This window comes from Gigantopelta aegis, chromosome 7, assembly GCF_016097555.1.
Source record: "Gigantopelta aegis isolate Gae_Host chromosome 7, Gae_host_genome, whole genome shotgun sequence".
Classification (NCBI taxonomy): Eukaryota; Metazoa; Mollusca; class Gastropoda; order Neomphalida; family Peltospiridae; genus Gigantopelta; species Gigantopelta aegis.
In genome coordinates, this window is record NC_054705.1 from 17541234 (window position 1) to 17553440 (window position 12207).

The 12207-nt window shown below is 40.3% G+C and overlaps 1 long non-coding RNA gene across 1 annotated transcript in view; it reads right to left on the reverse strand.

Annotated features, from left to right (window-relative positions):
• The window catches only part of LOC121378144, a 20165-nt gene extending 18395 nt beyond the window's left edge, over nucleotides 1–1770 (reverse strand). Inside the window, exon 1 of the long non-coding RNA XR_005958669.1 lies at nucleotides 1697–1770. This is a non-coding gene — a long non-coding RNA (uncharacterized LOC121378144). The remainder of the gene's footprint in view (nucleotides 1–1696) is intronic.
• Nucleotides 1771–12207: the final 10437 nt, after the last annotated feature.

Genomic DNA, 12207 nt, shown 5'->3' on the forward strand with positions numbered 1-12207 from the left:
AGGTGTAAACCACTTGCACCGACCAGTGATCCATAACTGGTTCAACAAAGGCCATGGTTTGTGCTATCCTGCCTGTGGGAAGCGCAAATAAAAGATGCCTTGCTGCCAATCGGAAGAGTAGCCCATGTAGTGGCGACAGCGGGTTTCCTCTCAATATCTGTGTGGTCCTTAACCATATGTCTGACGACATATAACCGTAAATAAAATGTGTTGAGTGCGTCGTTAAATAAAACATTTTTTTTTTATTTTTTATTGGCATTTTACCCATTTTAACAGAGTTATGACCCTTGAATTTTAAAAATACGAACATTTGTTGGGCCTGGTAGGGGACATGTGTTGTTTGTTGAAATTAAGTCTTCCTTGACTTTTAAATTTTGGGTAGGTGTAAACCACTTGCACCGACCAGTGATCCATAACTGGTTCAACAAAGGCCATGGTTTGTGCTATCCTGCCTGTGGGAAGCGCAAATAAAAGATCCCTTGCTGCCTGTCGTAAAAAGAGTAGCATATGTGGCGACAGCGGGTTTCCTCTAAAAACAAACAGTGTCAGAATGACCATATGTTTGACGTCCAAAAGCCGATGATAAGATAAAAAAATCAATGTGCTCTAGTGGCGTCGTTAAATAAAACAAACTTTACTTTTTTTACTGTGTGGTCCTTAACCATAAGACTAAGTCTGACGCCATATAACCGTAAATACGATGTGTTGAGTGCGTCGTTAAATAAAATATTTCTTTCTTTCTTTATATTACTCGGGTATGTCAGAGATAACTTAAATGGATGGGTCTACTCAAAATGGGGAGGGGGGGGGGGGGGGCGGGACGTAGCCCAGTGGTAAAGCGCTCGCTTGATGCGCGGTCAGTTTGAGATTGATCCCCGTCTGTGGGCCATTAGGCTATATCTCGTTTCAGCCTGTGCACCACGACTGGCATATCAAAGGCCGTGTTATGTGCTATCCTGTCTGTGGGATGGTGTATATAAAAAAAAAAAATTCCTTGCTACTAATGGAAAAACATGTAGCCAGTTTCCTCTCTATGACTGTGTCAAAATGGCCATATATTTGACATCCAACAGCTGAGGGATAACACATCAATGTGCTCTAGTGGTGTCGTTAAACAAAGACAAACTTTTACTCAAAATGGTTGCGTGGTAGTAGTAGAGATGTGGGTCTCTTATTCAATTTGAATTTAAGACATTTGAACTTTGATTGAATATGCATATAATATCATTTATCAAAAGAAGTGCACAAGCATAAAACAACAACAACAACATTAAGAACCGTCACATAAGTTGTGGATTGAGGGCAGGTCATTATAACTAGTATTGTGAACGAAGTTTTACTTGAAATGATTTGACGTGTGTATTGTTACTGCCTCTCTCTCTCTCTGCTCTCTCTCTCTCTGTCTCTGTCTCTCTCTCTCTCTCTCTCTCTCTCTCTCTCTCTCTCTCTCTCTCTCTCTCTCTCTCTCTCTCTCTCTCTCTCTCTCTCTCTCTCTCTCTCTCTCTCTCTCTCTCTCTCTCTCTCTCTCTCTCTCTCGCACGCACGCACGCACGCACGCACACACACACACACACACACACACACACACATACACACACAAAAATCTATATCCTAGCTATGCAAATGCACTCCCATATCCACCCCACCGATGTGATAAATTTTGTAATGACATAATTCATAAATACATACAACTCACCTAAACGTCGTATTAAAACTTATTTGGTATCATCCAAAGACGAACATGAAACACAGCTTATTGTGGTAACCTATGACGTCCGTGACGTCACAATATTGTTGACGTATTTTTGGCATGCCGTCTAGTAATAGAGATACACTGAACACATAAAATTTAATGCATACATGCATATATGATAAAAAAAAAAAAAAAATCATTTTAATTGGTGCATACAATATCTTGGTTGGCTTGTTGTTGTGTGTTTTTTATGCAGGGGAGGCAATCTTGTTAATGTACCAAGGGAGGGGGGGGGGGGGGGGGGGGGGGTGGTGAGGGGCATGCCGGTGGGCATGTTCAACTTACTTCAATGGATTAACCAAAAAAACCCTACAATAATCAAGTACAACCTCTCAAAACCGGACCCTCTGTAAACCGGAATTCCCTCAAAACAGGACGTTTTGCATGGTCCTTTTTCTAAATATCTGTGCAGAAGAGAACCTCTCTAAATCGGATACCTCTTAAAGGGACATTCCTGAGTTTGCTGCAATTTTTTAAGATGTTATCGACTAATAAAATGTTTCTACGATTAAACTTACATATTAAATATATTGTCTTGTTTAAAATATTAGTCGCTGTATATTAAATATTTGTACTAGGTTACTTTTCATTCTATTTCCTAAAAGATAGTTTTTCGTACGTACGAAATTATTTGAAGACAAAATCCAGTTTGGGCTTCTTACAAATATTAAGACGCCCAGAAACACATTTAATATACTGATACTGATATTCGAAACAAGAAAATATATTTAATATGTAAGTATAATCGTAGAACTATTTTATTAGTCGGAAACCTCTTACAATGCAGCAAACTCGTGAATGTTCCTTTAAAACCGGATTTTTTTTACTTGGTTACGAGGGTGTCCGGTTTAGATGAGTTTCACTGTAGTTTATTACAACAATAACAAAATACTATTAATTCTCTTTTACATCGTTTTATCACATACGAACAAAATCTGAGTGCTCTGATCTCTACGTCCTACCCATCCTTAAATTGTACCTCCGCAAAAATGCCCCAGGGGCCCGTTCCACGAAGCGATTTTAGCCCTACGATCACCTAACGTGCATAGCTACCTTATGTACTTAAGGCGACCGTAGCACTAAGATCGCTTCGTGGAACGGGCCCCAGGAGGCTGGGAGGGATGGTTCAACAAAGACTGGACAACACTGTTTTCATTAATCATTCTTTCTACAAATCAAATCCACAGTTAAATTATCAAGGATTTCTGGACACAGCACTAGGGACTGTTAATGCAAATTTTGTCCGAGATGTTTCCTGAAAATTGCAATTTGTGTCAAGAGGCGTCGTTGATTAAGTAAGTGGTTCGACCAACTTGAATATGAATTATTTTGTCTCTTGTAGGCCTTAGCTGCTGGGCGCCTACAGGTATTTTAATAATAGATTAAGTAGGGATGGCGCGCAAAATCTCGGAAAGTGACGAACCGGTAATAAGTAGTAGTGTCAAATTAGTGATCAGGTTGGATCTGAAGCCGTGACGTTTCTCTCTCGACATGGTGTTAATGTAGATGGATTTAACAATGACTTTGTGTAGCTTTCGTTAACGAATGGAACGTTCATTAGGTAAATCTATATGTTTTAAAGTGTACAGGCTTGTGTAATTATGTTTAAGATATATCGAAATTTGGATTACATCGTGATAAGGTGTGGATGTGTGTAAACCTTGTGGTAAGTTTTACTCTTCTTTTTTTTCTTGCTTATTGCGTCCACAGGGAATGGCGTGGGTCAAGGAGGGCACTTCCCTAAACTTTTGTTTTGACGTAGATTTGCCAGTTAAATTAGGTTAGGTTTACATATTTTAAAATATTGGCATTTACAAACTTTTGACATGATTATTATTATTATTATTATTATTATTATTATTATTTAAAAAAAATAAAAAAATAATAATTACATTTTAGAACATCAAGTTTTCAAAAACATTCTGCGGAAGCATGCCCCGAATACTTTTAGAACTGATGTAAACAAAGTAATGTAAAGTTTGTTTTAATTAACGACGCCACTAGAGCACACTGATTTTTTTTTTATCTTATCATCGGCTATTCAACGTCAAACATATGGTCATTCTGACGCTGGTTTTTTAGAGGAAACCCACTGTCGCCACATAGGCTACTCTTTTACTACAGGCACCAAGGGATCTTTTATTTGCGCTTCCCACAGGCACGATAGCACAAACCATGGCCTTTGTTGAACCAGTTATGGATCATTGGTCGGTGCAAGTGGTTTACACCTACCCATTGAGCCTTGCGGAGCACTCATTCGGGGTTCGGAGTCGGTATCTGGATTAACAATCCCATGCCTCGACTGGGATCCGAACCCAGTACCTACCAGCCTGTAAAACCAGTATTGAGCTAAACATTTTAATGTCCAACATAGTAATAGTAATAGTAATAGTTCTCATCCAGTCCAACCGGAAGGGACTATAAGTTTCGTCTCAGTCTTTCCGTTTGCTTGTCTTTCCGTCCGTCCGTCCGTCCGTCCGTTCGTCCGTCTTACCGTCCGTCCGCCCGTCCATCCATCCGTTCATCAATTCATCCGTCCATCTCTCTGTATGTTCGTTCGTCTGTCCCACATTTAGTTTTCCGAACATTTCCAGATACTGAGCTGAATTTTTTTATTTATCATGTACTGTTACAGATCAAGTTTGAATTCCATGACAATTTAGCTCCTACCCCTCACCCTCTTTTTTAAACAGAATCATTTTTATAACTATTTTTTATTACTGAAAATGTTTGAAACATTTTTTATTTTCAATTTTAAAATTATGTCAAATATATTGCTTAAAATAAAATTAAAATAAATGGTGGTGTGAACGCTTTGTCACCGTGGTCTCACACCACATGTATTTTGTAGCTTACGCTTATACACCGACCAGTAAACCCAATCTTATCAAAAGTCAGCTATGACATAAACTCGAGTATAATTCAAACGGGGATGGTCCACCGAGTCGTCCCATAAGGGATGAAAATGTCGGCGAGGTGATAAATGGCCCCCGATAGGCTATCCTGTCCTACTTTCACCCCTAGATTGTTATTGTTATGATGTTGATTGCAATCCAGCAATTCCCCTGACCTATGAATATCTAGTTTACGCAAAGTTACCGTGTATTTTAATCTAGCGTAGTAGCAATATGATGGGAGTTACGCATGTGTAATTGGGGTTTCTTCTCTCCCCGGACGTGTCTCAGTAATCACGTCAGATTAGGCTTCTGGTAAAGCATTACATGCTTCTGGTACATCCAGATAAAAAAATAATAATAAAAAAGGGAGAAAAATGCGTGTTAAGTTTAAGTACTGTAACCAGCCTCGGTGACGCAGTGGTTAAGCCATTGGACTACAGGCTGGTAGGTACATGGTTCGCAACCCGGTACCGGCTCCCACCAAGAGAGAGAGTTGTTAAGGGCTCAATGGGTAGGTGTAAGGCCACTACACCCTCTTCTCTCTCACTAACCACTAACCTACTAACAACTAACCCACTGTCCTGGAGAGACAGCCCAGATAGCTGAGACGTGTGCCCAGGTTAGCGTGCTTGAACCTTAATTGGATATAAAAACGAAAATGAGTTGAAATGAAATAAGTACTGCAATGTATACAAATGACCGATTTTAAATATTAATTAATTATTTTTAAAAGTTAAAAACGTTTGTTTTGTTTAACGACACCACCAGAGCACATGATTTATTAATCATCGGCCAAAACAAAATTCATTAGTAACAAGGGATATTTCATATGTACCATCCCCCCAGACAGGATATATTATGTCACGGTCTTTGATATACCAGTTGTAGTGCACTAGCTGGAACGAGAAATAGCCCAATGGACCCACCGACGGGGATCGACCTCAAACCGACCGCGCATCAAGCGAGCGCTTTACCACTGTGCTACGTTCCGCCCATTTCTTATTGGGTGAAACTTACTTAATTTTGCCTTTAAAAAACACATGGATCAGGCACAGGTTTTCCAACGTACTAGGCCTTCTTATCTTCATATGAATTAATATGAACAGAAATTAGTATTAATGAAAGAGAGGAAAAGAAGGAAAGAAGGAAAGAATGAAGGAAAAAGAAAATGGAAGGGAATAAAGGAAAGAGGCATTAAAGGTTATCTATGTGGTTGATAATCAGACAGCAGGTTTGCTATAACGAAAACACAAATAAGGCATCACAATTTGATTGTACTTGTTCCAGCAGTGCACCACGACTGGTATATCAAGGGCCGTGGTATGTGCTACCCTATCAGTGAGATGGTGCATATAAAAGATCCCTTGCTGCTAATCGAAAAGAGTAGTCTATGAAGTGGCGACAGCGGGTTTTTGTCCCTCAATATCTGTGTGGTCCGTAACCATATGTCTGACGTCATATAAAATGCGTCGTTAAATAAAGCATTCCTTCCTTCACAATTTGATTACTTAGAGACTATCATTCACTGTTCAGCTAAGATTCGTGGATCAAATTGGGTTGTAAAGAAAATCAACTGAAAATCGCATTTCTCGTTAATGGAAAAAGAAAGAAAGAAATGTTTTATTTAACGACGCACTCAACACATTTTATTTACGGTTATATGGCGTCAGACATATGGTTAAGGACCACACAGATTTTGAGAGGAAACCCGCTGTCGCCACTACATGGGCTACTCTTCCGATTAGCAGCAAGGGATCTTTTATTTGCGCTTCCCACAGGCAGGATAGCACAAACCATGGCTTTGTTGAACCAGTTATGGATCACTGGTCGGTGCAAGTGGTTTACACCTACCCACTGAGCCTTGCGGAGCACTCACTCAGGGTTTGGAGTCGGTATCTGGATTAAAAATCCCATACCTCGACTGGGATCCGAACCCAGTACCTACCAGCCTGTAGACCGATGGCCTGCCACGACGCCACCGAGGCCGGTTCAACGTTAATGGTAAAACGCTGGCTTATATGCACACAGTTAGGATAGCACATACCACGGCCTTTGATATACCAGTCGTGGTGCACTGACTGGAACGAGAAATAGCCCAGATGGCCCACCGACGGGGATCGATCCCACACCGACCGCGCATCAAGCGGGCGCTTTACCACTGGGCTACTTCCCGCCCCGTAAGCGCGAGATAGGCTCGAAACACAATTCAAAAAAAATACTGGCCCTACTTGGAGATCTACAATAGTAGGAATAGCCATTTTTCTAACTTTGAAAACACGTGTCCATCATTGCGTCTCTTGTGCTATCTCGACCTTCCTCGGGCTATCTCGAACCCCGTTGGGCTATCTCGAACCCACTTGGCTATCTCGAACTCCTTTGTGCTATCTCGAACCCATTGGGCTATCTCGAACCCCATTGGGCTATCTCGAACACACTTGGGCTATCTCGAACACACTTGGGCTATCCCGAACGCCTTTGGGCTATCTCGAACACACTTGGGCTATCTCGAACACCTTCGGGCTATCTCGAACATACTTGGGCTATCCCGAACGCCCTTGGGCTATCTCGAACACACTTGGGCTATCACGAACCCCCTTGGGCTATCTCGAACCCACTTGGTTGACCCATTCTCTGATTGTTTTTTTTTTCCCCATCCCAACCAGTACCCCACAACTGATATATCAAGGAAGGAAATGTTTTATTTAACGATGCACTCAACAAATTTTATTTACGGTTATATGGCACCGGACATATGGTTAAGAACCACACAGATATGGAGGGATGAAACCCGCTGTCGTCACTTCATGGGCTACTCTTTTCGATTAGCAGCAAGGGATCTTTTATATGCACCATCCCACAGACAGAATAGTACATACCACGGCCTTTGTTACACCAGTTGTGGAACACTGGCTGGAACGAGAAATAGCCCAATGAGCCGACTGATGGGAATCGATCCTAGATCGATCCCGCATCAGACGAGCGGTGTATTAGTGAGCTACACCCCGTCCTGGTATATCAAAGGCCATGGTATGTGCTGCCATGTTTATCTGAAAAGTGTGTACAAAAGATCCCTTGCTCATAACGAACAAATATAGTCAGTTTCCCCTGAAGAGTACTGTGACGGTACATGCTCTTAATTTCTTTTCGCCTGTGGCGATATTAATTGTTTTAGAGGACCGTGTGCAGTTCCAAATGCACTTAGCCCAGCTGTGGAGGCCATATGGCCGGTAGTTACGTAATAACTCCGCTAGTGCTGTTTATGACCAGGGGATTGCTCGCGGAAGGGCGACAGCCAGTCTGACGATCAGAGAAAGATATGCCGGCGTTGTGGCTGTGGAAAATTCACATGATACGTGAGGTACCGCCTTGTACCCCCAGGCGATATTCGCTGTCTCTGAGAGTTTTGAATAAATAGCTAGGGTTTTAGAGATATCGGGGGGAAACATTGGAAGTATCCAGGGGCACGGACGTCGTTCACTGAACGATCTATATTAGTTCAGACGGGACTTTGGTAAATATATATTTTCTGCTCTGTGTATAACCTTGATGTGATTGATGTGACTTTAAATATTTTAATACTGTATTATACCAATATTATTTAGACGGTGCTGCCGGTCATCTGACGCAGTAATCTGTAGGCTCACTGTCCTAAATAATTATAAAAAGCTTAACCAGTCATCATATAGGACCTAGATAAACTGTAGGTTATTGTCTTTATTGTGATAGGTACCAGTATTAAGTCTGTATTACAAGGTTACTGAATCAGTAGTAAGGGTTAATTAAAAATTAACCAGTTAGGAATAGAGTTGTAATTCCTTTATTAATTAAGTTCCCCTGGAAGCGTTTCTCAATTATCACACGTTATTGAACGAGTAGTAAGGGTTAATTAAAAATTAACCAGTTAGGAATAGAGTTGTAATTCCTTTATTAAGTAAGTTCTCCTGGAAGCGTTTCTCAATTATCACACGTGTGGGTGTTGTGTCACGGTGAAGTGATTAGCATATTGTGTAAACTAGACACCTAGAGATTAACTAATTAAGTGATCAGTTCTGGGTTGTTATTATTTGTTGTTGTTAATTAACTACTGCGGCAGTACATTTGTCAGCGTAGGTTAATACAGATTCCAAAGTGTATTGTGTTTTTGTTGTGTTTTCTAGTGAACTAAACGTGCTATATTATATATATTTTATATAAGATCTTATCTCTGATCATACCTAGAGACGAGCCACAGCGGGTATAACTGCCTGTTACAGAGAGATCTAATAGATATACAGTTAGGAGAGATATTTGGGACAATCGTGTTTCATTCAGTTACGGGTATTATAGGATCCCCTTGACAAGAACGTATTAGAATTAACAAATGTTTAATATTCACTAAAGGGACATTCCTGAGTTTGCTACCTTGTAAGATGTTTCCGACTAATAAAATACTTCTACGATTAAACTTACATATTAAATATATTTTTCTTGTTTAGAATATCACTGTCTGTATATTCAATGTGTTTCTGGTAGGCTTAATATGTGTAAGAAGCCCGAATTTACCAATACTAAATCTACTATTATACAAGAACTACCATGAAATATAAATATTATTAAAGGGACATTCCTGAGTTTGCTGCACTGTAAGATATTTCCGACTAATAAAATACATCTACGATTAAACGTACATATTATAAATATGTTCTTGTTTAGAATATCAGTGTCTGTATATTCAATGTGTTTCTGGTCGTCTTGATATTTGTAAGAAGCCCAAACTGGATTTTTTCTTCAAATAATTTTGTACGTACGAAAAAAAACATATTTTAGGAAATAAAATGAAATTTAACCTAGTACAAATATCAGAACGATCAGAAACACGTTTAATATACAGCCACTAACATTTTATGCAGAAAAATAAATTTGATATGTAATTACAATCGTTAAAAAGTCTCTGTTAGTCGATAACATTTTTAAAAGTGCAGCAAACTCAGGACTGTCCCTTTAACCGATGTTCTCTACAGGTGTCGTTGTATTAAACAAAACAAATGTGAAACTAGCCTTCCTAACACAAAACTTTGGTACTAATCAGTCAGAGAACTTGGTTATGTGTGACGTCGAAATCACTCATGGTCCACTGTTGATAATGTAACAGGACAAATGAAATGAATATTTAATGCGATATATCAGCCTAGCGTGAGGTCACGCAAACTGCAAACATTTAATAGTTATTGGAACAAAGAAAATATATATAATATACTCCGCGTAAAAAAAAATTAAGGAATTTAAAAACAAAAAAATATAATAATCTTTCCAACTCTATATGAATTTATTTTAACAATATCAATAAAAGTTAAAATTAAAATTTGTTTTGTTTCACGACACCACTAGAGCACTGATTAAATAATCATCGGCTATTGGATGTCACACACATGGTAATTCTGATTCGTAGTCATCAGAGGAAGAAGTTTGTTTTGTTTAAGGACACCACTAGAGCACTGATTAAATAATCATCGGCTATTGGATGTCACACACATGGTAATTCTGATTCGTAGTCATCAGAGGAAGAAGTTTGTTTTGTTTAAGGACACCACTAGAGCACTGATTAAATAATCATCGGCTATTGGATGTCACACACATGGTAATTCTGATTCGTAGTCATCAGAGGAAGAAGTTTGTTTTGTTTAAGGACACCACTAGAGCACTGATTAAATAATCATCGGCTATTGGAAGTCACACACATGGTAATTCTGATTCGTAGTCATCAGAGGAAGAAGTTTGTTTTGTTTAAGGACACCACTAGAGCACATTGATTAAGTAATCATCAAGCTATTGGATGTCAAACATATAATATGGTAATTCTGACAGGTAGTCATCAAAGAAAACCCGTTACATGTTGTCTAATGCAGCAAGGGATCTTTTATATGCACTTTCCTACAGACAGGAAATCACATACCACGGTTTTTGACCAGTTGTGGTGCACTGGTTGGAACGAGAAAACCCCAATCAGTTGAATAGATCCACCGACGTGGTTCGATCCTGCGACGCAAGCACCTCAAGCGAACACTTACGACACGAAGCCGACTTAGCTAAATCCCGCCTCACAATACCAATAGAAAGAAAGGAAGGAATGTTTTATTTAACGACGCACTCAACACATTTTATTTACGGTTATATGGCGTCAGACATATGGTTAAGGACCACACAGATTTTGAGAGGAAACCCGCTGTCGCCACTACATGGGCTACTCTTCCGATTAGCATAAAGGGATCTTTTATTTGCGCTTCCCACAGACAGGATAGCACAAACCATGGCCTTTGTTGAACCAGTTATGGATCACTGGTCGGTGTAAGTGGTTTACACCTACCCATTGATCCTTGCGGAGCACTCACTCAGGGTTTGGAGTCGGTATTTGGATTAAAAATCCCATGCCTCGACTGGGACCCGAACCCAGTACCTACCAGCCTGTAGACCGATTGCCTAACCACGACGCCACCGAGGCCGGTCAATACCAATAGCGTCACACACACTAAGTCTTGCCTGTGCCAGAACACCCAATAGAAAAAGAAGAAAGAAGAAGAAAGAAAAAAACGAGCTGGGTGATTAACTCTTCTCCTAATTTCTTTCTTTTTCGGTTTGGGGGGGGGGGGGGGGGGGGGTGCGGGGTTGGGGGTTGGGGAAGGGGTACATTTCTCATAATGGTTATTTCAGTCGGCCCAGGCTTCATAGGTACTGGGTTCATACCCCGTATTTTGTTGAGGTTATACTTTAGACATGGTATGTATATACATGCATGGGATGGAATGGGCGGATGGGTGGATGGATGGATGAATGGTTGAATGGGTTGACGGATGAATGGTTGGATGGGTGGATGGATGGATGGTTGGATGGGTGGATGGATGGATGAATGGTTGGATGAATTGACGGATGAATGGTTGGATGGATGGATGGATGAATGAATGGATGGATGGGCGGATGGATGTGTGGGCGGCGATGGATGGATGGATGGGTGGATGGGTGGATGAATGGATGGATGGATGGATGGATGATTGGATGGGTGGATGCGTGTTTTGGGATGTTCAGTGGATGTATGGATGCGTATGTGGGTGGTAAACATTTTTAAAATTAAAATTGTAATTTAAAAAAAAAGCAAAAAAAAAGCAGTGTAGTCCATCTATGGCGATCGATCCTACACCCTGTCGCTTCTTAATCTTCATTAACCTACAACACCGCCTAGTAAAAGTTGGTGAAGTCTCGTAGTTTAACGCGAACACGCTAAATAAAAAGGAAGACCCAGAAATATCTATGTTCGTCACTTCCCTATGTCGTTTCCGTTTCGCTAGATTCCGTTTCGATTCAGACTACTTACAAGCAACTTCCATCCACCCCCGTAACAACACGGGTTTCGTCTGCTGTTATTTTCAAACAGTTGTTATTTTGACTTCATCCATCGTAATTAGCTCGGGTCTATCACGGAGTTGAAGTAGTTTAATTCCATTTGCTTGATATCGTTAAAGATCACTCCAGGCGGAAGTTTCGAGGAATTTTCCTCTGATGGGTTCGTCTGGTGTCTTGAATGTA